The sequence below is a fragment of the Tauraco erythrolophus genome, chromosome 1, assembly GCF_009769465.1.
Source record: "Tauraco erythrolophus isolate bTauEry1 chromosome 1, bTauEry1.pri, whole genome shotgun sequence".
NCBI classification, from domain to species: Eukaryota; Metazoa; Chordata; class Aves; order Musophagiformes; family Musophagidae; genus Tauraco; species Tauraco erythrolophus.
The window spans coordinates 105,947,487-105,974,139 of record NC_141465.1 but is presented as its reverse complement, the minus strand read 5'-3'; positions in this window follow the sequence as shown (position 1 = coordinate 105,974,139).

Sequence of the window (26,653 nt, the reverse complement as noted above, 5' to 3'; positions counted from 1 at the left end):
AGACATACCCCATAGGGTTGCAAGAAAGGAGAGGGTAGGCACTTTTCAGTGCTGTAGGGCACCCTCTCCTCCTCTCCGGGGTGACCTTATAGCGGTCTTCCAGTACCTCAAGGGGGCCTACAAGAAAGATGGGGAGAGGCTGTTCAGGAGGGCCAGTTGTGATAGGACAAGGGGTAATGGTTTTAAAATAGAGGGAGGTAGATTCAGGTTGGATATTAGGAAAAAATTTTTTACCATGAGAGTTGTAGAACACTGGAACAGGTTGCCCAGAGAGGTGGTGGATGCTCCATCCCTGGAGACGTTCAAGGCCCGGTTGGATGAGGCCCTGAGCAACCTGATCTAGTTGGAGATATCCCTGTTTGTTGCAGGGGGGTTGGACTAGATGACCTTTGAAGGTCCCTTCCAGCCCTAACGATTCTATGATTCTATGATTCTATGATTCTCACATCTCCTGAGATTTGACCTCCCCATCCATCATTAGCATTTCCTCCTGGACCTCATTGTCATGGTTTAACGCCAGCTGGCAACTGAGCACCATACAGGTGCTCGCTCATTCCCTTATAGCGGGATGGGGGAGAGAAACAAAAGAGTAAAGGTGAGAAAACTCATGGATTGAGATAAGACATTTTAATAGGCAAAGCAAAAGCCATGCATGCAAGCAATGCAAGACAAGGAATTAATTCACTGCTTCCCATGGGCAAGTGGGTGTTCAGCCATCCCCAGGAAAGTAGGGCTCCATTATGCATAACAGTTACTTGGGAAGACAAATTCCATCAATCCAAATGTCTCCCCTTTCTTCTTCTCCCACAATTTATATGCTGAGCATGACATCATATGGAATATGTATGGAATATGTATGGTATGGAATATGCCTTTGGTCAGTTGGGGTCACCTGTCCCAGCTGTGCCCCCTTCCAGCTTCTTGTGTACCTCCAGCCTACTTGCTGGTGGGGTGGAGTGAGAAGCAGCAAAGGCCTTGACTCTGTGTAAGCACTGCTCAGCAATAACAAAAACATCTCTCCAATATCAACACTGTTTACAGCACAAATCCAAAACACAGCCCCACGCTAGCTACTATGAAGAAAATTAACTCTATCCCAGCCAAAAACCAGAACACTCATGATTCATAAAGGGTAGTTCTGGTAGGAAAGAGGAACCCAAAAGATCCCCACACCCCATGCTGCTGGAGGAAAACAGCAGCACAGTTTGCACCATGCTATGTGTGGGAGCTCCATGAAGTATGACATTTCTTCGAGGTACAACCTCTCTTACACATTTTCTCCCTGGATAAGGTGGCTTCACATCAATTTTAATGAGGGACTGTAGTAACAAAAACATATAGCCCTTTCCTGTAAAACAGACTGTCATCACACTAAGAAATTAAGAAATTAACTATTTCTGCAATGCTATTAGGAACATATAAAGTCGATGGTCCTGAGTTTGAAAATAGAATCTTTTCTGAGACTCAGAAAAGAAGGACCAGTTTAGGTTTGGGCTTCAGAAGCAGTGCAGAATGCCCCTGTTCCCAGCCCCTTACTTTAGAAACATTGATTTAACTGCTAACCCAGAGCCCAGGCACAGAACATCAAAACAATCCCTCCAAGTATTCAATAAACAATGACAGTCCCCAAAATAGCTTTCTAGTTTTCTTATAATGTACTTCCCTGCATCAACTTATGTGACCTTGTACTGATATCATTTCTCACTTGGGAATTTTCCTTTAGCATTTGCTTCTGCAGTTCTTGAAATATGAAGAATGAAGTGCTGGACTCTTACACTCCTTCGTTTCCTCCTTTCATTTATTTTGGGTTTGATGAGGAAAACATATGACTGGATATGCCGTTACAGGCAGACAATCTGATAATCACTAGTTGATAGGACAGTCACTCCAAAAACTCTATCTGTAGCCAGTTCATTCTCTTCTTGTAACATCATGAGACTGGAGGGGTCAGAGGTAAAGGCACTGCTTTTTTTTTTTCCTTTCCAGAAATGCTACAGCCTATGTCCACCATGTTCAAGAGTTTTAAAACAGAGATTTTGGAGCATGTCAGGTTCTTTTTTTGCTTACTTATAATCACTACCCAAAAACACTTTCCAGAGACCTACACAGTAGGTCATTTCTGTGGATTTGGAGCGTTTGTTCTGATGGTCCTTATGGGTCTTAAACAGATGCTGATTTTCACAAAGCAGTTATGCATCTTCTAGGATGTAAAGAAAGAATTCCAAAAGTCCCACTACCATTTATCCTGTACAAAAGGCAAGGTCAGCTATCAGCCACATCTTCCTTGTGCAAGGGGGCCCTGCTTCTTGGCAGAGGAGATGTTCTGTGGGCAGTGAGTCATGGGAGTGAATGGCCATGGAAGAGCTACAGGAGCTGGTCTTCCCATGCACTTCCTTACTGTCACCTCTTTCAAGGCCTTCTATTGCTCTCCTAGTACCTTTTTTGCTTTTCACTGGTGAGATCACCCCAGCTAACAGCTAGTTCAGCTGAGGACCAGAGATGGGACCAAGGGTCTCAGACACTCTCCTGCGCTGGCAGAGGACAGATGCAGTGCCTGAGCACTAGAGAGGCAAAGAGACAAAGCTCTGCCAGACCAGCCTCACCCACCTCCTAACTGGGCTTTCAGCACTCGGCAGCGGTGCTCCAGGGAGAACCAACACGGACTGCACAGCAGCTCCCTGATGAAAGCACCTGCGACTTCTATGAAAGCCGACCCTTACCGCCTGCAGTGTCCCTGGGATTCCGGATCCCAAGGCCCTGGTTTACTGCAGGAGCTGTGAAAGACAGCCTCAGGCTTCATGGCAGGAAAAAAATACAAGGGATCAAGTGTACAGAGGCACCTCATAAAGTATCCCTTCAAACCACATGTGGATTTACAAGAGGGAAGTGAGTGGCCCTCGGGGGGCTTTTGTTTGCCTATTAGTGCTGGCCAGCACAAGGTGCACACCCAGACCCCGGGATGCAACTGGCTATACAACACCGTGACTTCTTTCAAGCACAAACAGTCGGCCGCGCTTACACCTCTGGGCTGCAGCGGCGCTGGGTGGGCCACATCTGCTGCACCGCGTCCACCAATAGCATCCTCCAATTTTCTTTCCACCAAGTTCCTTAACGCTTCTGTCCGGCACCGGAGACACGTGGGATCAGCCTTGGGGGGAGACTTGGGACAGTACGTTGACTGCCAGGGCTGCCCTCAGCCCTCGTGTTCCACAGGTAAATGTGGGAATGGGGAGCAGGCACATATCCATCGAGCAAAAAAGCCTTAGATAAGCCTAGAAATAGGTAAAGGCAGAAGTTACAGAAAGAAGAAGAAAAAAATAAGGTAAGACAAGGAGGAAGAGCAGAGTGGAAGAAAAGGAGAAGGGAAAAGTGCAGGGCTGGAGGGGGAAGATCCTTTGCAGAGACAGGGCGAGGTGAGCAAAGTGGTCCCTCTGGGTCATACGGGGTCATACAGGAAGAAGGAACGCAAAGGAAGGGGAAACATAAAGGAAGGAGGACAAACTGGAGATGGAGAGAGGTAGAGGAGAAGAAGGGATCTCACTAAGGGAGGAAAGAAATAATATCAGAGCAAATAAATTCAGGGCAAGAGAGGAAAACTATGTACTGGAGGAGCTGAGTAGAGGAGCAGAGCAGGAGGAAATAAGCATCCAAATGAAGAGAGATAAAAGTGGAATGGTCCCAGAGGAAATGAACTGAGCACTCTGAAACAGTGTCAGACATAAATAAATCAGACAGGAACGTTTGGACACTTGGAAAAATGGGAGGAAAAATGCCGTGTGATATACAACAGCAGGAAAAAAAGTGGGGTGATCGCAAAGGAAAAGAGGGAAAAGCAACAAAGAGAGAGAAAAAGGAGGAGTGAGTCAGATAGTCCAAGCAGTCTTGACATATTTACGTGCACACTTTGAGGTGTTTGCTCTAATGAGCGGTTAAGGCAGCAAAGAAAGTATAGAGTAATGCAATCACATCATTTATATGGGCAAGTGGGGATTTTGCAAGCCAGAAGATATATGCACACAATAATTGTGGGTGAAAGTTGGGAGGCCAATAATTACAGCAGTAAATCATAATATATTATCAGTTTGATACCCAAGCAATAAATGCATGTGCATACGGGTTTTGTGCTTTGGAAGCGGCAGGAAACTTGACTTCTAAAACAAAGGGAAGGGAGAAGCTCCATACTCTCTCTCTGTTGAGTGAGAGAGTATAAAGAAATCAGCTCCCTCTCTCTCTCTCCCCCTCTCTGTGATGGCCATCATTACTAGAGTTGGCTGGGAGTTTCAGAGCACAGTTATTTTCTAATAGGAATGCACTTACTACAAAACTGAAATTTTCCACAGGAAGATTTTGATTTTCCTATAGAGAAAAATCCTATGAGAAAAATTTGAACCAAGTGTTTCATTTTGGGTGACTTCAACACAAGCCAGAATTTTAAAAAATCAATATGAAACATTTTATTGCATTACTATGAGTGGAATCTGGACCTTTTCAGTCAGGAACAGAACGTCTTTGAAATTTAGCAAACCAGTTTACTCTAAATTTTGTTACAGTCATTGTATCTGTAGCTCTGCTGTGGGAAACACACCTGTGCATGTGCATGCGCACACGTGTGTATATGCATTTCCCCACATGCAAACAAACAAGTGAATAAAATTGGGGGAAATTAAAGGGATAAACAAACATTCAGAGTTTATCCTAATTTTGAGTTGATCGCAAGTGAAAGCCATTGTATAAGCACTCTAGCAGTCCATCAGTGTTGTTCCGTTTCTCTGAAGGGACTTGGTGATCCTCTGGCAGGGAAGGAGAAAGGAAGGTTGTCAAGCAGTAGTTTAGAGCATGTCTTTAATAAGAAACACCAATCTGTGCTCTCAAATGGTGAAGAGTAGGAAATCTACCATAACCTTTAGCAAGCAGTTCCAGTGATTAATTGTCTTCTTGTTTAAAAATACACTGCTTTCTTCTCGTTCGAGGTTGCTCAGTTTCATCTTCCGGTGGTTGGACCTTATCACATCCTTTGTCTGCCAGAGCAAAGAGCAAGCTATGATCAAATTTTTGTTCCCCATGTACATATTTATAGATTGTGATCAAGACACCTCTTAATCTTCTCTTTGTTAGATAAACAGAGTGAGTTCCTCGGGTCTATCACAATAAGACATGCTTTCCAGACCTTTCATCATTCCCGTGGCTTTTCTCTCTGAACTCCCTCCAATTCATCCAGCATCCTACTTCAATTGTGGAAATCAGCACTAAGAACAACATCCCACAGTGGTGCCAAAGGCAGATGTAGCCTCCCACTTCCTATTTAGCAGCCTCAGGACCAGCTCTTTGGAGGACAGCCTCTTCCAGCAGCTCCTGCTCAACTCACACTCAAACCCTCAGTCCCACCTTCTTTGTGGATTCAATGGTAACATCCACCAAACATTTGCATTTGTGCAGAAAGGAGGTTTAGAGGTGAGTTGTGGTGTCCTCCCCAAAGCTCCACTTACCACATGTGGATGCAGGTCACCCACTTTGATTTGTGGGAACTGGATTCCTTCTGGGGGAAAAGCCAGCACGCTGCTCCCCAGTGTGCACCACATGCATCCCAGCCACTCCTGCAGGCATTAAGCTATGAACTAACAACTGATCACCAGTTTGGGGACCCAACTAAATCTGATTTGACGTCAAACACTGTGCTGTATGTAGACACCCCAGTGTGAGCTGCTTTAATCTGCTACTCCACTCTTTTTTAGCCAAATTATTTGCTAATGTAGATACGGCTAACAATTTCTAGAATCTTACTGAAATCCTACCCAAAAAAATCCCACTTTTGCTTGAATTCAGCTTCTCAAGTAATCCAGGAGATTCTCTATTCATGTCTACATTTATCAATCTGCAGACTTTTTTTTCTCCTGTATGACTTTTTAGGAGCAATTATATGTAATCTCCAAGACAAAGTTCTTGAATAGCAGAAGGCCAGCTGTCACTTGTTTGAGGACTCCATTGCAAACACCAAGTAAATGATGAATTTCCACTATCAATTGCATTTTCAGACCAATCAGTGTGCCTGCATTTAACCCACTTTGTGTGACATGCCAATTTCATATCTGTAAAACTAAGACTTATAATTAAGGAAACATTTGTATTCTTAATTAAATTTTCATCATGTGCCAAGCTAAATGCCATGCAAAATTCAAAGTACCTTACATCAAACACTAACAGCTGTGTTGACTATAATGATAATCTTGTTTTAAAAAAGATACCAATTTAGAATCATAGAATCATAGAATGGTTAGGGTTGGAAGGGACCTCAAAGATCATCTAGTTCCAACACCCCTGCCATGGGCAGGGAAACCCTCCACTACACCAGGTTGCCCAAAGCCTCATCCAACCTGGCCTTGAACACTTCCAGGGATGGGGCATCCACAACTTCTCTGGGCAACCTGTTCCAGTACCTCACCACCCTCAATGTAAAGAATTTCTTTCTTATATCTAACCTAAATCTGCCCTCTTTCAGTTTAAATCCATTGCCCCTTGTCCTATCTCTACACGCCCTTGTAAAAAGTCCCTCTCCAGCTTTCCTGTAGGCCACCTTTAGGTACTGGAAGGCTGCTATAAGATCACCCCAGAGCCTTCTCTTCTCCAGGCTGAACAGCCCCAACTCTCTCAACCTGTCTTCATAGCAGAGGTGCTCCAGCCCTCGGATCATCTTCGTGGCCCTCCTCTGGACTCGTTCCAGCAGCCAGCAGCTCTATGTCCTTCTTGTGTTGGGGACTCCAGAGCTGAATGCAGTATTCCAGGTGGGCTCTCACGAGAGTTGAGTAGAGGGGCAGAATCACTTCCCTCGACCTGCTGGCCACGCTCCTTTTGATACAGCCCAGGATACGGTTGGCTTTCTGGGCTGCCAGTGCACATTGCCAGCTCATGTTGAGCTTCTCATCCACCAGCACTCCCAAGTCTTTTTCCTCAGGGCTGCTTTCAATTCATTCTCCGCCCAGTCTGTACTTGTGCATGGGATTGCCCCAACCCACGTGCAGGACCTTGCACTTGGCCTTGTTGAACTTCATGAGGTTCTCACAGGCCCATCTCTCCAGCCTGTCAAGGTCCCTCTGGATGGCATCCCTTCCCTCCAGCGTGTCCACAACACCGCGCAACTTGGTGTCATCTGTAAACTTGCTGAGGGTGCACTCAATCCCACTGTCCATGTCGCCTACAAAGATGTTAAATAGCACTGGTCCCAGTACCGACCCCTGAGGAACACCACTCGTCACTGGCCTCCACGTGGACATCGAACCATTGACCACAACTCTTTGAGTGCGACCATCCAGCCAATTCCTTATCCACCGAGTGGTCCATTCATCAAAACCACGTCTTTCCAGTTTAGAGATAAGGATGTCGTGTGGGACAGTATCAAATGCTTTGGATAAGTCCAGGTAGACGATGTCAGTTGCTCTTCCCCTATCCATCAATGCTGTAACCTCATGATAGAAGGCCACCAAATTAGTCAGGCAGGATTTGCCCCTAGTGAAGCCATGTTGGCTGTCACCAATCACCTCCTTGTTTTCTATGTGCCTTAGCATAGTCGCCAGGAGGATCTGCTCCATGATCTTGCCGGGCACAGAGGTGAGACTGACTGGCCTGTAGTTCCCTGGGTCTTCTTTTTTCCCCTTTTTAAAGATGGGGGCTATGTTTCCCCTTTTCCAGTCATTGGGAACTTCACCAGATTGCCACAACTTCTGAAATATGATGGATAGTGGCTTAGCAACTTCATCTGTCAGTTCCCTCAGGACCCGCGGATGCATCTCATCAGGTCCCAGGGACTTGTCCACCTTCAGATGGTCTCGAACCTGGTCTTCTCCTACAGTGGGCAGTTCTTCATTCTCCCAGTCCCAGTTGCATAAACACTTATTAAAATATTTTTACTACAATAATCAGTTTCACAGAATTACTAGCAGAGTACAATATCAACTTTAATTTCTCTGAGACCAGATTAAGTCAAATGGCAATGCATGTGATTGCTGTTCTCATCCCATATGTGTCTTATAAATAAGACTGTATCTTTCCAGTCCTTTTAAATTTTTCTGGTGTTCAATATCTTCTGGAAAACCACTATATGTAGTCAATGGAGTTTCTTGACTCGTTCTTTTCAAACTTGTGGACACAAGATGTTCAAGCCTCTGATTTAACATATCTACTTTAGTAGCTGCTGTTTAAACATTTTCTTTATTGTTGTAATGGAAAACACATCGTCACTATCATGGGATTATGTATTTTCAGCTATTTTTTTCTAATCAACATGGAAAGCTGTTCTTTTCTGTGTTAGTGTAAATAATTCCACCATTTCTATCCATTGAGAGAAACATCATTGATAGGTTTTCTTCCTTAACATACATCAAAAACTTCTTGTCCTTAACTTGTATGATCTTTAACTCTGTTGGGGAAATACTTCTGCTTACATTGCTACCCTTCTCTTGCTTCCCTTACAAATTTATCACCATTCTTATCTTCTGATTTAGATTAATGTTTGTTGCCTCACTCTTTCTTCCAATTGTTACATGTGAGTTTTTGTATAATAGAACAGCTTTCACTTAAGCTATTTTGTTTTGTTTTATAACAAGTATGACTTTTTAGTAAAATGTTTTTAAACAGTTTGCAATTATCATTCACATTTTTCTGTTTAAATTCTCCCAGTAGATTTGGCTTATAATTGTTTTCAGCTTTACAAAACTGGCCTTTTTAAAGAACCAAGAATGTATATTACTGGTTTGTATTTTTCTCTTTCTGCACACAAATATAATCAAGACACGATCTTTTGCACGTAAGCAGACATTTGCTTCAGTTCTGTAATCAATTTACCTTTATCAGTCCTAATTAGGTCAGGCTTTTGCTGAACTTCAGTTGATTTGAAATGCTAACAGGAGAAATAAAAGCTCTGCTTATTGGTTAGGAGAAGATGGACTCACGGCTCTGCTCCACATTTGGCAGAGAGGAAGTTTGGACTCTTGCGGTCCTGGGTGAGCATCTTAACCTCTGAATAATGACCCTTTGAACCCACCCTCCTAATAAATCTAGGCTTTGTTTTCCAATTTTATTCTGCCTTTAAAAATAGAGTTTTAAATGCTCCCAGATTGTAGTTAATTTTTGTGGTCAAAGTTGCATACTCATTTTCTTGTTATTAACACCTAGAAAGAGAAAAATATTCAGACTGCCTCAAAAAGAGGTTTTAGCGAAGTCACAAAGCAAAAAAAAATCCACTCTTCATATTTGTCTAATTATTACCAACCACTTAATATTCTACTTGTGCAAATTATCTCACCCAGCTTTGGTACCATTGCATGAAACATACACCCAGTTATCCAACACCAATGGGTCAAGAATGACTGAACTTGTTGACCTCATGTCCTTGGACAGCTTTATTCTCCACTAACTCAGAAGTTTGATTTTCTACTAAGTGAAAGTATATTGTTTTCTTTTTTAAACTTCTTCATTATGACTTTAATATCCTCCTGGCTATTCAAGCCAACCTCTTCATTAAGAAATTTTCTCCCTTTCCAGTGAGTAAAATATATCCAAACTTTACGTGCTTCTCTTCTTAGAGAATGTGGACAAACCTGCTCAAAACAATCCTTCTGTCTTCAAAGATGTTCAGCTTACAGCACCCACCTATGTGTCACTTCCCTGCCACTCTCTTCAGGTTGTTTCCTTCTGCTTTAGGGATCCCTAGGAGGCCACCTGACAAGTTCAGGGTGGTCATCACAGTGCATTTTCCTTTGAATCCAGAGTAATGAAGCTTAATAAGACCAGTGATTCAAGAGCTCCTCAGTTTCTCCTAGTCCTTGAAGGTCTGTACTTGTCTCTGCTCTCCGGTGCTATCCCCTGCTGAACCTCCAGCATACCATTCGTACAGAGGCTCTCTTTCATACGTGGCCCTCTCCCTTCGGCTGGGCTGCATTCACTCTTGACAGTGGATCTCAGAGATTTTATTACATATGCCTGCCTCAGTGGCCACAGTTCTTACTTTCAGATGGATAACTTGCACTCATCATGTGTGGTTTTGTCATTTCTGGCTTACTCCTGCAGCATATCCTTCACATGGGGCTACATTGCGATTTAATTGGAAGCAGGTTGCAGTGCAGAAAGCAATCACACACCTGGTATGCGCATCTCTGCTCTGGGACCCAGGTCGGCTGCTTTTGAGTGGCCTGACTGATTTGAATGAGATGGTTTGGGCCTAGGAAGCCCAGAGCCTCCAGGGAATATCCTTCCTAAGACGAATTCTCAGTGATGCATCTCTCAGCGATGCAGGCATTAGAAGCACTGATGACTGGATTATGTTCCCTTCAATATAGCAGAGAAGGTACAGCCATCAAGATACTCCCAAAAAGCTTCCTAGGCTTCATAAATCCCTTCCTGCAGTCTGACACCATCTGTATTTATTGACTTTTAGGACACACTACAGGACCCATGTGTTGGAGCAGCTCTTTGAGGAGCCTTAAGAGGACTGGTTGATGAATGGGGCTCCAGTGTTTATTTACTTCAGTTTGGTAGAAGCAGTGAGTCAATTATATTGCATTTTGGTTTTGCAGTTGTAAGTTGGCAGAGTGCTTAGAGCCTATGTAGGTACATATTTTATTTATTTTAAATATCTGAAAAAAAATAGAATAAATAAAATGATGCAGTTGGTGTAAGATTTATGATGTCCTGAATTTTCCATGATTTTAAGTGGTTGGGTTTGTACATGACGTGTTAGTCAAGTATGCAGTCCATTACCAGTCTTGTCTGGCTTTTGAAACAAAAGGTCTTTTGTTGTGGTGAATCATAGAGAAAGTTTTGCAGGTCCTATTTTTATGATGACACTTACAAGCAAGAATCCCCACAAAGTCCCATCACCCTTCCTGGAGAGGAAGGGTTAGGATTCATATAGCAGACACACTGCTATCTGTCAGTCCCAGAAAGCCCAACACTTAAAAAAAACCCCATAAATTTCTGAATAACTTCACAGTTTTTGCCATCATTTTCTGCATAAGGTATCCAATGCGTCTGCATCATTCAGCAACAAACAGACAGAACCATAAAATCTCTCAACACCATTCACCCAGTTCCGTGCCCCATTAATTTTTCAATCAGATTAATTAACAACAAACTGGTTGCCTCCCAAGCCAAGCCCAGAACTGACAGCTCTCTTTGTCATGGTAATGTTGACAGCAGATTTATGAAAAATACTGTTATTTAATAAAATAAACTGAATGGGTACTAGAACATATCATTTATGGCTGTTGTACAGTCCTATGAATGTTAACATCTTCAAAGCAGATACTCACTTTAGCTAACTCCTCACTTAAGTGTTCCAATAAAATATATCCTGAAATCACTGGGAGTCTTCCTGCTGGCTTCAGTGGACATTGGAGTAGCCTCTAAAAAGCTTTCAAGGCTCAACAGATGAGCTTTTAGAGGCCTTTCTGACTGTTAGGACAAGCTTTCCTTAAAATAAATTTTGGTGTCAGGAAGGCTCCCTAATACATTACCAACAGGGACATGAAATGTTTGACTGATCGCAAATCCTTCCACACCAAACAGAAACCTTCTAATACACTGGAAAGCCACAGCTAGGTCTAGGAAATTCTTATGTAAAGCAATTTAAGGTAAATATGGAAATTAATAGATTAGAAAATAAATGTGCTGGGTGAGTTATTAACCGAGGTAATCCAGGCCTCCTTACCCATGTGCCACCATATGCTCTACGTTCTTCCTTAAGCTTATCCTAATGTGTTTTCCTTAAGGCTCTTTTCCACTTCCTTAGTTCATGAAATAAAGTAACATTAGCTTGTCTCAGTGTTAACAGATGTTATGAGGAATTATTTTAAAGTCACTTGTATCCTGTATCTCTCCGTATCTTTTAGCTCGATTGGAGTAAATTTTAGGAGGTTTTGTCCAGGAAAAAAAATTCTAAAAACTATAGAGATTTACACCACACCCTCAGTATCATTAAATAAACCCAGTATTAAGTTAAATCACTGCAGTCTAAGTATTTTCATATATTTTGGAAGTCTTCTCACATCCCCAGTTCTCCCTTGAGCTGGCAGAGATCCAGTTTGGGACACAGGCGTACACTAAAGTGTACAGCTCTGATTTGAAAAATCGGGGAGCGGTGAAACCTCAGGGCAGAGAGAGGTCATTCCATTCACCGGTCCCTGCCTTACAGACACAATAACAAATCTGAAGTTTCAGGAGCAGAGCAAGAGGCCCTAGTGGATGCTGATTAATTATTATTATTTTTATTCATGGTTTTTCAGTGGTATCCCTGCCCAAATACAGCCTTCCTAGAAGAGAAATCACAATCAGTCCAGTGGAGAAAAGAAGAAGGAACGTGCAATGGGGGAGTTTTAAAAGTGCACTTCTAGTAAATTCGGGTGAACACTCAAAATTTTTGGCTATCTCCCTGAAGCCAACATGACAACGGCAACACTAAGGAGCTTCCTTGCTAAGTATGGACTCAAAGTTCACTGAAGGTAGTGGAAAAAATCACAGGTTGCTGTTTAAACCCCTGCTGTTTCAGAAACTGCTGGAAGATACTTTCTGGGAACACTTTGTTTGAAGTTTTTAATGCCATTTTTTTTTAATCCCAGTGATATAAATATAGCCCATGCATCATGAAACTCTCAGCTTCTCCTTTGCGGGCTCATCTACAGGGTTTATGAACTGGCCTGAGCAGCCAGTGTGTGACACACATGCTTCAGCAGGCTGGCCCCAGAGCAAGAATTTGGCTGGGACACAGCATCATTGCCACCAGGTACCATCAGGTTTCTCCAGGGTGGAAACCAGGGTGGGAAGGAGTAGGCACTAGCATGAACACTGCTGCATCCCAGGGCCCAGGCTGCAGTTCCAGGCATTTGGGATCATGCACAGGTACCTCTGCTTTGATGTAGCTTTTCTGTCTTAATGCCTTGAGATAACAGAGATGGGATTTTGTCTCAAAGACCCATAGTTTTCAGTGCAAAGGTCTCAAAGTCAGTCTTCATGATCATCAGGGAGAGACAAAACCACCCCATTTCTTGCTTATAAAGTTTTCTGTGCTGTGTTAAATTTACAAAGACATACGTGATCCCGCAATCACAGAAATGCTTAATGGAAAATGAGTTTACTTAACTATTTTTATTGTTTGTTCTTGATTTGGGAGTAATTCCATACAGTGGCTGGCACTCTCACATCTCATTATTTTCAAAGAAAGACTGCACTGAAACGAGACTGGGTACAGATCGCACTTTCCTCTGATTTAGACTCCCTACAATTCCTCCAACGTGAACAGCAACACTGAAGCAGATTCATGTCAGGGCAGAATTTGGCCCGCTGATGTCAGCCGTTTGAATACACATACAATATGCTGTAAAACCAAGTATTTTTGAAGACTGTGTTGTGAATGCGAAGAGACAGGGGCTGAATCATATTCTCATCGTGAAAGAGTGATGACATCCTTTTATCCAAACAAAAGAACTAATGTCTACTGGAAGGACAGCCCGGGGCAGTATTGCTTTAGGAGAACAAAGGCACTCGGTTTGTTGTAGCATATGCGGTAAGAGTGCCGACAGATCAAGCAAAAAACACAGCTTAGCTAAAGAAGGACATTTAGATCTGTCCTGTGGATGGGACCGGGGTTCTGGCATTTACAGATTACACATTGTTTACTGAAATAGAAACCGGTGACAAAAGTTTGATAACAATAGCAAGAGGGGAGCGGAAAAAAAAAAGGAATATGAGATGTGCAGTTCTCACATGTGGTCACTGATGCAGAAACATGGTTCACGCTTGACTTAAAGGCCCACAAGATAAGCATGGAAGCAGTATCCGGTCTGGTGGTTGAGTGAGGAAGATGGAGGCTTTAGCACTGCAAGACTTTACATTTCGTTTTACATGATGATGTCTTCAGCAGCACTTAAGCTGAAGAAAGATAGAGCAGGAAGGAGCAGCCTTCAGGGCAGTCTTTAGTTCAGAAATAAATTACTCAAAAAAAAAAAAAAGTGATTTACATGCCTATGAACACCAAGTAGTCAGGGTATTCCCTGAGAAACACTTTCCCTCAGATGAAATGCAGTGACCTGCACCCCTCAGGCTGCATTGCTGTTCCCCCTGGTCTCTCTGTCTCCTGTCACTCTGTCTCAGCTCCAGGAGCCCTTGCGAGAGGACCAGTGGGAACAGAGCAGGCAGCTCTCCTGGGCAAAGGCTTCATCTTTCAAGTTGTGAAGGATGTCTTGTTTCTCTGGGTGCTGAGGAGCATCACAACATCACATCACTCCGGAGACATTTCTGTGCCTACCTCCACACCCACATGGGAATGCCATCAGCCCCAGGGCAAGACTCCTGACCTCAGGGCCTCCCTCTACCTTGCCAAGGAGAGTTTTCTGAAGATGCAGGCAAGAGTTGCACCCTTTGGGCCAACGCAGGTCATTTCTTTTGATGGAAAATTGTGTGGAGTCTTGCAATGCTGACCAGTCCGGTGGGCTGTTGGGCTTGCAAGCTGTCCCCAGCCATTTTGTGCCTGGTCGTGTGACTGCACACTTGTTCCTCATGAGCTCTTGTTTGTGGGATGAGGGCCCCCAAACACATGCCCCAGGCATGCAGCATTCATATGATTTATATGTGCGTTTTATACCACGCATGGGATACATATATGTAATGTAGCCATGGCCCTGCCCTCCCCAGATGACAACATCACAGTGCAAACATCACAGCATCAATGATGCCAAAACACAAACATCATAAAACAATCATCACGCTATTGAGGCTATAAACATCACAACATCAAACCAGGCCCTAACAGGCTTAATTCATTCCTTTAGGCAGCCCTCCAGGAAAAATGACAAAAAAAGAGAAAAAAAAAAAGGAGAAAAAAGGCAAGGGTGGGTGGGTGGCACATGCAGGTGGGGAGTGTGGGCACCTAAACATCCCCTTTCCCCTGGGGTCCCCAGGAGGTATCTGCACTTCATTAAAACTGGCTCTTCTCATCCCAAATTCATGCATCTCAAATCGGGATAAACTCCTGTAACCACATTAGTCAATCCAGACAGATTCGTCCATTACTTAATGCATTACTCAGATTTCAGTAACAGAAGGTATGTGATCTAGAGTCAAGTTCTGTTATGCTTGGATGAAAATAAAAACACTAAAAAAAGCTCTTGGTAACTGCACCTGTGAGACAAGATTCACTGATTTTGGGAACGATGGTAAATGTTTTCTAGCAAGTAATTAAAAAAATATGTGTCTCCATTTATGTTAACAGCTTTATTCTGACGATCATGTCAAAGGCCTAATTGACTAGCAACAAGCTATCTCTGTCAACAGAAAGCAAAGGAACTTTTTCCTCATCACTGCTTCAGCAGCTAGATTTGGTCCTGTGCAGTTATTCCTACAGTAGCAGGACAGCATAGAGAACCCATGGCTGTTAGGAAACCAAGACAGTCGGGGGAAAAAAAACAGACCAATGAAGTCAAAGCAAGGAAATCATGCCCACTATGTTATGGTCAAATTTGTTACTCTGTAGTGTAAAAAAAAAAAAAAGAAGAAAAGAAAAGAAGGAAGAAAGAAAGAAAGAAAGAAAGAAAAGAAAATCTATAGCGGAGTGTTTTTATTTAATCTCAAATTTATCTGTAAGAGTTTGCGTGGGCAGGAGCTTAATTTGTTGGGGTTTTTTGCCATTAAACATCTGCCAAATGTTCCCAGTGATTTGGAAACAAAGAAAACACATTTTAAAAGGTAACAAACCTCCACCACTCCTCATCTGCTCTTGGTTTCACACCCAGTTGGGGAATGAGTGAATCCTTTGAGTTGTCATCCATGGTTCTCAGAGGCATGCTGGCTGACTGCTCCCTGCAACCACTTTGGCTGGAGATATGCCTGCCAGAGGATAAGGAACTGTTTGCTGCTTTGCTGTTGCAGCTGAGGAAGGCTCCCTGACCTCTCACGCCACGTCACCAAGGACGGAGCTGGATTCATGATGACAAATGTTGTTTTTCCAGTGCTGCCATCCCAGTTCCTGTCCCTGGCTTCCTGTTCCCTCCTCCTCCTCTCTAAACCATCAGGGAGGCAGCCCCAAGGTGCTCTGTGTGGGTGGAGGGAACAGATGCCTTTGGGGATTGTGGTAAGGACTTCCAAGAGCTCATGCAGGGCAGGAGGAGCTTCCCAGGTTCTCAGCACCTTGGCCTACCAGTGCAGTGGTGCTCCTCCAGGAAGCTGATGGAGATAATCTAATAAAAAATCATAGCTAGAGGTCCTCTGAGCCCCACCAGTACTAACATGCCTGGAGATGCCTTCATGCTACTACTCTTCTACACCAACTTGATACCTCCTCTGCTAACCCTGCCTGATCTAGCCTGCTCTGGTCCACTTGCAGGGACCAAGTGTTTTGCTTGCCCCAGGCTCAGGACAGCCCTTGGGGTTGGTCAACATTACTGATGTTCAGTATGGAGCAGATCAAAGAACACAGAGATTAAATCAGAGAAAATTATCAACACTGATAGTGAGAAGTGACCTTAAGGTCTTCATTAAGCTTATACCAAATAATCAGCCACACTGTGAGCCCCAAGCACAGCAAAAGCTAGGAGATCTGCCAGAGCTCAGCTCCACCCTTGATCACAGCTGTCACTCTCTCTACAGCATGTTTGCAGGCATCAGGCAGAGGAACTCAGCACGACCATGCTCTGTGGTCTTGACTGCTGACCTCCTCCTAGTACTGCCCACTAAACCCTGCGTGCAGCCCACTGAAATTTGCTGTTGGGGTGACACATGCCACTCAGACCCAGTAAAGAGGACCCTTCGGGGCTGACTATAAATGTCAGTGTAGACATACCAGGAGAGTGTTTGGGAGGAAAGCCAGGAGGTGAGTTTGTGGGACTTCATATCTGCAGTCTTGTCGATGTGTGTGTTGAAATCTCCCAGGATGACAAGACAGGGTATTTCATCACCATTGTCAACAAGGTATCAGTGAACTCCTTTACGAACCCTTTAGTCTGTAGAGGTCTGTAAATGAGCATAAAACTCTATGTTAGCTTTGGCTCAAGTTTCTATTGTCAGATGAATGAATTCAAATCTTACTCTCAGCCTGTATTAGAGCTGTCAAATCCCACTCAGAGGAACTATCTGGGGCAGCAAACCGCTTTATCAAACCTCTGTGCCCCTGCACTTAGTTGAACGATTTGCCAAGTTCTGTGGATGATCTCCTCGCTCTGCAGAAAAGATCATGCACATCCAGGAAGGTTTACAAACAGTACAGATAGTTTCTGACCCTGTTCACCAAGTGACAGGTGACAGATGTCCCCCACCCTGGGGGACAGCATATTCACCCACCAAGGGCTATCAAACACCCCCATGACTGTAACCAAATTGCATTGAAGGGTTAGGGCTTCAGCAGCTCATCTGCAGGAGCCTGGAACTGTTGGATGTTTCCCCCAGTGTGCATCTGGCTGCATGTTTTCTGACTCGTTGGTTTCTTCCTTAGCTTGTTCTGAAGTTTGGCCACAGCTGAAGACTCAGTGCTCGAGTGGGTAGCAAGAGTGTTGAGATGGCACAGAAATTGATCTCTTTTTTTGTCTTTTTTGTGTGTGTGTGTGAAGTGTGCCTTTTTCACACCTCCTGAGACAGCAGAAGTCACACCAAACATAACTTAAAACTCCATTGTCAGCTAGGAGAAACGACTGTTCCCTGAAGCTGTGACAGAAATCCTTTCAGAAGGACTCAGACCATTTGAGGGCAGTTTTCTGAGACCCATTCAGCCTGTATTCCCATCTTCCCTGAGTCTGCCCAAGGATGGTTTGGATCCTATCCAGGTGAGTATGTGGGACCCTAGATAATGAAGCCAACAGTAAGAACGTGAGTGCCAGCAGTATCCAGAGCTCCATAGGTAAGCAGACAACCAGGGGCACTACGGGCTAAATGGGCAAGACAGTAACCATGCTGCTAAGCAAACGAAAACGCCCTTTTTGTATGAACACATGAGTTATATGTAAAAATAGCCGCTAGTCAGCAGCAGTGTGTTGCTCACAGGTGGGCAATATGAGGACAAGTTTATTTTCGAGTCCCCTTTCTCCTATTAGTCCCTCGCCTTTGATTTTATGTGGGTTATCCAAGGGGGAAGGTTATCTGAGGACTCATTTTCAGAAACAGATATTTTTAAAGGACTGGAGGTTATCTGAGGTTTAGCTTGAAAATAACAGTACTTTGGAGAGCTTGCAGCCCCGCCTAGTATCGTTTAGTTGAAGATATGCCCACATGCACAACTACTCAATTCACTCTGGTAATTTAACAGTGTTGTTGAATTCCTCACTGATGCAATGGTTTCACTTGCTAACTTTTATAAATAACACTTTCTAAAAATCTCTATTTACCCAGGACATCCTGGCTAACAGTGTTTTGGCACAGGTTACTCGTTCCTTCATCATTTTGTAGCAAGACCTCGGCAAAGCAATCCATGCAGACATGAAGCTGTCAGCCCTTACAGAACTCCAGCTCAAAACACTGAGTAAAATCTTCCTCAATAGCACTCGTTATCAAACCATGTTAAATCTCTTCTTCACCTTCAGCTCTGCCCTCCCAAAAGAGTGAAGTTGGCAGTCTCAGGTTTTGTCTTCGAGTCACCCAGTGGTCACAGAGTGAGACATCTAGAAGTTCATCTAAAGCTGTAGGAAGAAGGGTGGTTGACAAGTGCATTCCTGACATGTTAAAACTATCTCCAACAGGGCAACCCAGCTGGGCTCAGAGGCTTCCTAGAGGCAGATCTCAAAGTGAACAACAGACTCCCCAAAAGACTAAGGGACTTGATAAATCTCATTACTAGCAGCTCCATAAGCAAGTACATTCTTGTTCGGCTCCTTTTTTTGTTAATAAATGCACCAAAGCAATGTTGATGAAAGAAAACAGAAACTGGAAAAACTGTGACCCCATCTGGGTGACTGTCACCATGCCCACTATTCTCCATGTCCCCAAGGAGAGGTAGAGGGAGTCGTACGGCACAGAGGTAGTCACCTTGTCCAACACCAGCTGGATGGTGCTGGGAGGCCCTGGTGATGAGAGCGAGTTGTGCCCCAGGCAGATTTTACACCAATGGGTGGTGGTACGTCCCAGATCATGGGTTGAGTTGGAAGGAACTTCTCCTGTAAGGCTTCAGACAGCCTCTAAAATCATAAAACCAGCCACAAACCAGCACCCTGTGTCCCATTACCTTCACATAAGCAAACACCAGCAACTCGCCCTTTCTACCGAAACCCATGTTTGTTTTGTTTTAATTGAGCTGCTGAAGAGAGGACACCGATGTGACTAGAAATAGCGTATTCAGAGGTCAAGAATTCAATCTGTTCTAGAGAGGCCTACCACTGGTGCTCTTGGCAGGGCTCATGCGGGGCTGCCGTCAGCCAGTCCCCAGGACGCACTCTCGCTCGCGGAGCAAGAGCGGTGCAAGTGGCCAACATCCAGGCTTGGCTGCCGAACGAGAAAAAGGTTTTCAAAACTTCAGCTCAGACCAACCTAAATCATTTTCCTGAGGCACAAACAGAGGGGGGGAACTGTAAAGTGTCCTTCACTTCTGTTTCACACCCCTCTGTTTCATTTTCAGTTGCTGGAATGAAAAGTAGAGGGAACAAAAGGCCAGGCAGGTCCTATCCCTTCCTTATCCTGTAGCCCAGTGGTCAAGGAGTCTAGGATACGTGTAACACAAATTAACATATTTTTCCCCTTTTATGAAGTGATTTGAATTCCCACTTCCACCATCCATTTCACAAAAGTGTCTCAGAAACCTTCCTCAGGGCATTCTGGACATGACCTACCAGTCAAAGTCAGCTGGTCCCCAGGAGTGGCCAATATAGTCTCTCTCCATGGTATGTGATGGTGAATAGGCTCATTTGGGCTGGAGATGTGGGTTCAGAGCGGCTCAGACAGAAGTGAAAACCACACCTGGCTGCTTCACGCTTTCAGCACATGCCCTACTGACTCTTTGATTGCATGAGGTTGTTAGGACACCACCACAAGTTTTAGGAGTGTCTCCTTGCACACACAGCTCATCAAGCCCATGGATTCATGATTCACTCGAGAATGACTGCAACTACATGAATGAAGTGTCTTGTTTCATCTTACTTTTCTAAAAATCCAACTACAACTGGAGGGAGACAGTCCATCCTAAAGCCCCAGGCTTCAGCCCAGCGCTCCACATGCTTGAAATCTCATGATCATGTTTGGTATAAGGCTGATTGAAGACCAGAAAGACTGTGAGAAGTTAAGTCTCACTCTAACCTAGCTCCACAGGGTACTGAGCAGCAGCACCTAATCAGGAATAGCATTTTGGGGTCATTGTGTATGATGCTGGAGTTGAGCAAACCCTTGCATTATTCTCCAAAGGAGAGAGATAAAAGTACTTGGAAGAAAAAAAAACTAAGAAGCAGTTTTTCTAAAAGCAAGAGGAAAAAAAACAACAATGATAGTAAAACATTCTACTGAAGGCAGTGGTATACTGAAGAGCAACATCTGCGTTTTTCTTTAGTCCACAAAAAGATGAGTGTAAAAGAAGACTTGGACATGTTCTGTGAGAGAATTGTTCAGCATCAACAAAGGGGCAGAGAAACAGCCAGATTCCCCTTTGGAAAAGATGCCATAGAGCTGAGTTCAATGTTCAACATCCCCATGCCCCGAGCAGCAACCAGAAGCCCCTAACCTTAATGTTCATAGAAGCACAGAAATTACTTGCTTAAGTTGGAAAAATGGATCGAGCTCCAGGGGATTCCCTGTCCTTCTGAACGGTTTGTGCTCATCTGTGTTGTTATTGATAGCAACCATCTCGTCCAAGAGAAAATGAGCAGTACTCACAAAGAAAACGCAGAACAACAGCAGGTTTTGCCAAACCAAAGAGCCCACCAACAAGCTGATGCTTATTTTTCAATAAGGGCTTATTTTTACTAAAAAGTGGTAAAACATATGTCACTGTGAAGTGCCATACATGTACGTCACTTATAAACATTGGCATCCATGTGGCATATGACCTTTGTTCCCATTGCAATTTTGTTCAAGAGAAAAATATGTATCACTAACTCAGTATGTGTAATGCTTATATTAGCATAACAGTGTCTTACAGCATCACTACAGCTAAGCTTGTGTCAGTGTTTCCATTACAACCAATCCTCTTCAAGACTGTTTGGATGAAGTGGGATGTGTAAAGGACTGTTTAGGGGATGAGTTTCAGTCTTAAATTTGAAAGCATCTGTGTTTGTTAAATCAGAAGATGGCCAGGCTTCTTGGCCTCACATTTGATCAATCATGACTTAAATCCTATACTGGGCAGTGGTGGTTTTTGTGGATGGGATTATAGTTATCTTTTCATAACCAGAAAAAAAAACTTGTCAAATAACATGATTTTAGTATGAGTTTTGCAGTATGCATCGTCATTCCTAAAGACCCAATTCCTGGCTTTTGTGAACTTCTGAGAAACTCCTGTTTAACTTTTGCTTACTTGTATGTTTCTATGTTAAAAAAAACAAAAACAAAAACAAACAGTTTCTGAGAGAAGCCAGGTAACATGAACTTTAAAGATTCTCATACCTCGAGTCAAACATAAGAACTGCCAAAAGTATTCATTTTAACTAATATTTTCAGCCTATAACTTTTCATGATTATAGACTGAATATATAAATTCAGCTAACATATATTATAAGATATAGATATACAAATATTGCATTTTTATGCATATTCAAGCTTACATATTAATAAATATATTTAGCTAATATTTTCAACCTTATAATCTTCAAAAGTTGTAGACCTGTGGCAAGATTCATGATGTTGAACAAAATAAACTGCCAGTGTTAACAGTGTACTTAACAAGCACAAAACTCAGAAAACCCTCTAGTCCAACCCACATAACAACTGTAATTCAATCAGAGAGTCTGGCTTGAAAAATGATTACAAGTTACAGAAAGGACAGAAGTTACATCCACAGCAGGCCAGGGTTTTTTGCTGGGTTTGAGTACTATGCGCGTATTTAACGAAGAGGCAGTCCAGTCTTAGGAGTGTTTATGGACAGATAGCTTAGACAAGAAGTCACTGGAGGATAAGAGAGTGGTTGTGGTTATGTAGAGGAGTTGCAGGTATGTATCGGAAAATAAATTTCCACATAAATTAAACAGTTCTGACTCAATCTATCACAACTAGAGAACTTTTAGAATATGAGGGTTTACATAATTTGGGGGATATTTTTCAACGTAAAGTTATAAAGTCAAAAAGAATGGGGACAGTAGTAAAATTCACATATAATCACTATTGATGGTGTCTGATGAAACTAAATATTTCTCTGATACAGAGTATTGTGCTAGTGTGGGCTAGATGTAGCATGGGATAAAGCTCTGGAGGGAAAAGAAAGCTGGTTAATATTCAAGGATCACCTCCTCCAAGCTCAGGAGCGGTGCATCGCAACAAAGAGGGAGTCAGGCGAAAAAAACAGGAGGCCTGCATGGATGAACAAGTCGCTCCTGGATAAACTCAAACACAAAAGGGAAGCCTACAGAGGGTGGAAGCAAGGACAGGTAGCCTGGGAGGAATACAGAGAAATCCGAGCAGCCAGGGATCAGGTTAGGTAAGCTAAAGCCCTGATAGAGTTAAATCTGGCCAGGGACATCAAGGGCAACAAGAAAAACTTCTATAGATACATCAACAATAAAAAGAGATCTAGGGAAAACGTAGGCGCTCTCCAGAAGGAGATCGGGGACCTGGCTACCCAGGATATGGAGAAGGCTGAGGTTCTCAATGACTTCTTTGCCTCAGTCTTCACTGGCAAGAGCTCCAGCTGCAAGGCCCAGGCAACAGAAGGCAAAGGCAGGGACTGGGAGAATGTAGAACCGCCCACTGTAGGAGAAGACCAGGTTCGAGATCATCTAAAGAACCTGAAGGTGGACAAGTCCCTGGGACCTGATGAGGTGCATCCGCAGGTCCTGAGGGAACTGGTTGATGAAGTTGCTAAGCCACTATCCATCATATTTCAGAAGTCGTGGCAATCTGGTGAAGTTCCCAATGACTGGAAAAGGGGAAACATAGCCCCCATCTTTAAAAAGGGGAAAAAAGAAGACCCAGGGAATTACAGGCCAGTCAGTCTCACCTCTGTGCCTGGCAAGATCATGGAGCAGATCCTCCTGACAACTATGCTAAGGCACACAGAAAATAAGTAGGTGATTGGTGACAGCCAACATGGCTTCACTAAGGGCAAATCGCGCCTGACTAATTTGGTGGCCTTCTATAGCATTGATGGATAAGGGAAGAGCAAATGACATTATCTACCTGGACTTGTGCAAAGCATTTGACACTGTCCCACATGAGATCCTTGTCTCTAATTTGGAGAGACATGGATTTGATGAATGGACAACTCAGTGGGTAAGGAATTGGCTAGATGGAAGCGCTCAAAGAGCTGTGTTCGATGTCCAAGTGGAGGTCAGTGACAAGTGGTGTTCGTCAGGGGTCCGTACTGGGGCCAGTGCTATTGAACATCTTTGTTGGTGACATGGACAGTGGGATCGAGTGCACCCTCAGCAAGTTTGCAGATGACGCCAAGTTGTGTGATGTTGCTGACACGCTGGAGGGAAGGGATGTCATCCAGAGGGACCTTGACAGGCTGGAGAGGTGGGCCTGTGAGTGTGGAGAAATCTTTTGGCTGCTGCAGCATCCTGTGAAGGTTCTTTCCCTATGCAGGCTAACTAAGAAACACCTGTAGCTCATTACACTGGGAAAGTTACCTTGAAACAGGTGCTGTAGCATTCAGCCAATCACTCTGGGAGATGGATGGTCAAGTGACCAATAGCCTTGACCCATCTAGCAAACCATGTGACTCCTGACTATTTAAGGCAGGGCCTTTACTCCTAAGGGTGAGGCATTTCCTCCTGAGCCTTGGAGGAGTGTGGGCCTTCCTTAGAGTAGAGCCTAAAGCCTTTGCATTAGAACATTGGTCTGTTTGGAGCCACCTGAAGCCTTCTTGCTGCGACAGTGAGAACCTCATGAAGTTCAACAAGGCCAAGTGCAAGGTCCTGCACAGGGGTCGGGGCAATCCCAAGCACAAGTACAGGCTGGGCGCAGAATGGATTGAGAGCAGCCCTGAGGAAAAGGACTTGGGAGTGCTGGTGGATGAGAAGCTCAACATGAGCCTACAATGTACCCTGGCAGCCCAGGAAGCCCACTGTATCCTGGGCTGTATCAAAAGGAGCGTGGCCAGCAGGTTGAGGGAGGTGATTCTGCCCCTCTACTCTGCTCTGGTGAGACCCTAGCAGGAATACTGCATTCACCTCTGAGGTCCCCAACACAAGAAGGACACGAACTCTTGGAGCAAGTCCAGAGGAGGGCCACGGAGATGATCCGAGGGCTGGAGCACCTCTCCTCTGAAGACAGGCTGAGAGAGTTGGGATTGTTCAGCTTGGAGAAGAGAAGGCTCCGGGGTGATCTTATTGCAGCCTTCCAGTACTTAAAGGGGGCCTCCAAGAAAGTGTAGAGGGCGTGTAGTGATAGGACAAGGGGCAATAGCTTTAAACTGAAAGAGGGTAGATTTGGGTGAGGCGTACGGAAGAAATTCTTCACTCTGAGGGTGGTTAGGCACTGGAACAGATTGCCCAGAGAAGCTGCGGATGCCCTATCCCTGGAAGCGTTCAAGGCCAGGTTGGATGAGGCTTTGGACAATCTCATCTAGTGGAAGGTATCCCTACTCATGGCAGAGGGATTGGAACTAAGAGATGTTTAAGGTCCCTTCCAACCTAAACCATTCTATGATTCTATGTATGAAGAGCTGTTTTACTCTAAGAAAGCCTTCATCTGACATCAGAGAGGCATTAATGCATCTTTAATAGTATATCAAATGACAATCTCAAATATCCTTTAAAACAGAAGAGAAGGATATTGGGAGATACCCACAGGTGTCATTTTTCCCCTCCTTGTGGATGTTCCTTTGGGGTAGGAGAATAAATGAACTGTTTTTCCTTTAGAAAGAGAGAGAGAGACATTATTTGTGACTGAATGGAAAAAAAGCCCTTGACTGCAATTAGCAGACCTCAAGAAGCAGTCATAAAACCTACATTATGTTCATAACGCTTGTCACTGCAAAGACACACAGCTCTCCTGATAGATCACAAGAGGTTTGTTGTGCTGTAAATTAAACTAATGTCACAGACCAAAGAGGATTTGGGCACAACAAGCCCTGAGCAAAAGCACCTGTCCCCTACCAGGGATCTGCAAAGAGGGGAGAAAGCAGGCTCTCCTTTCCCATGGGGGCTTTCTCCACCTCAGGCCAGGGCACTGACACAAAAGGACGGGCAAGCTCTGGTCTCTCAGCTCTGCAGAAAAAGGTACTTGGTATCTCCATAGCAGAAGGGGACTCAGAGGTGTGGAGCTCAAGGTGTCGAACATGCTGCTCAGAGCCTGGTGCCGGAGCTGGGAGGTGGCTGGAAATGCTCACGAACACCCGTTTACCCCCTGCTTCTTCTTCCCTTTTTCCAGCTTTGGCACATAGGTCTTTCTGGGCTGGTTTTCAGAGGTGCCTGCGGATGGAAGGGGCAGCCTAAGCACCTGACTTCAGCAGTCTGGATTGCCCAGCTGGGGTAGTGCAGCTCCTGAGCTCCATGCCAAAAAGCGGGTCTGGCTCTCGCCCTGCTCCCTTGCAGGGAGAGGGAACACATGGCTTCAGAATAAAGGGCTTGGGAAGTACAGAATGATTCTCAGCACCCAGTCATGCCTGTAGCACCTTTGCAACTGACTCCTTCCCCTTTAACAACACCGTTTCTTGAAAATCCCCCCGTTCTTTTCCCTCCACAGTTGCTTTATGGCTGTGAATCTCCCTCTAAACTGAAAATAATGCACATTGCAGTCGTCTTGGTTGCGGTGGCTTCGACACGCCAAGCGTTTTCATGCACATTAATAAAGCAAAAACTGAGACCTGGCACAGCTCTCTCTTAGTTCAGTTTGTGCTTTTAATACTCGTTCTGTGGATGCAAGCCTTACTGGCAGGGCCATTCTTTATTAGATGGAAAGAAGCTCTTCTATTCTTATAATGGGTTTCATTGAAAAGCAAAGCCACTTCTCTGCATTTATTTAAGTGCAGAGCTAGAATAGAGACCAGCATGATGAATTTTAAACAGAGTTCACATCTGGTCCAGAAACCACAATCAATTTATTGCTGTATCTGAAACATTTTCAGCATCTGTCATATAATGTATTTTCACACGTTTCTAACAAGACATTTTCTTGGACATAACATAGACAGGTATATCTGTCAGTTCAATTTCATGCAAATGAAACAGAAGAATTTTTGGCATGGTTTATTATACTGTCTTTGGAGCAGTGTAACTATCATGTGAAAAGGGTATTATTTAAGGATGCCAGAAGCTCAGCAATTTCTTCCAAAACGTGGAACTACTGACTACACAGCAGATTTTATTTTTTTTTTAAATCTATACCTTCCTTTTTTCCATTTTGATAGAATTAATTATATAATGTATTTGAGAGAGAGGTGCATACCTCAATATTATAAAACCTATCTTAGCCCGTTCTGGGAACTCTTACGTTTTATGTTGAAGTGGAATCTTCCACTCGTGATGGTCATTTAATCACAACTTTATTCAAAGATTTATTAAAAATTAAATGGCAGTACAAATCATATTAAAATCCTTAAGAGCTTCACGTT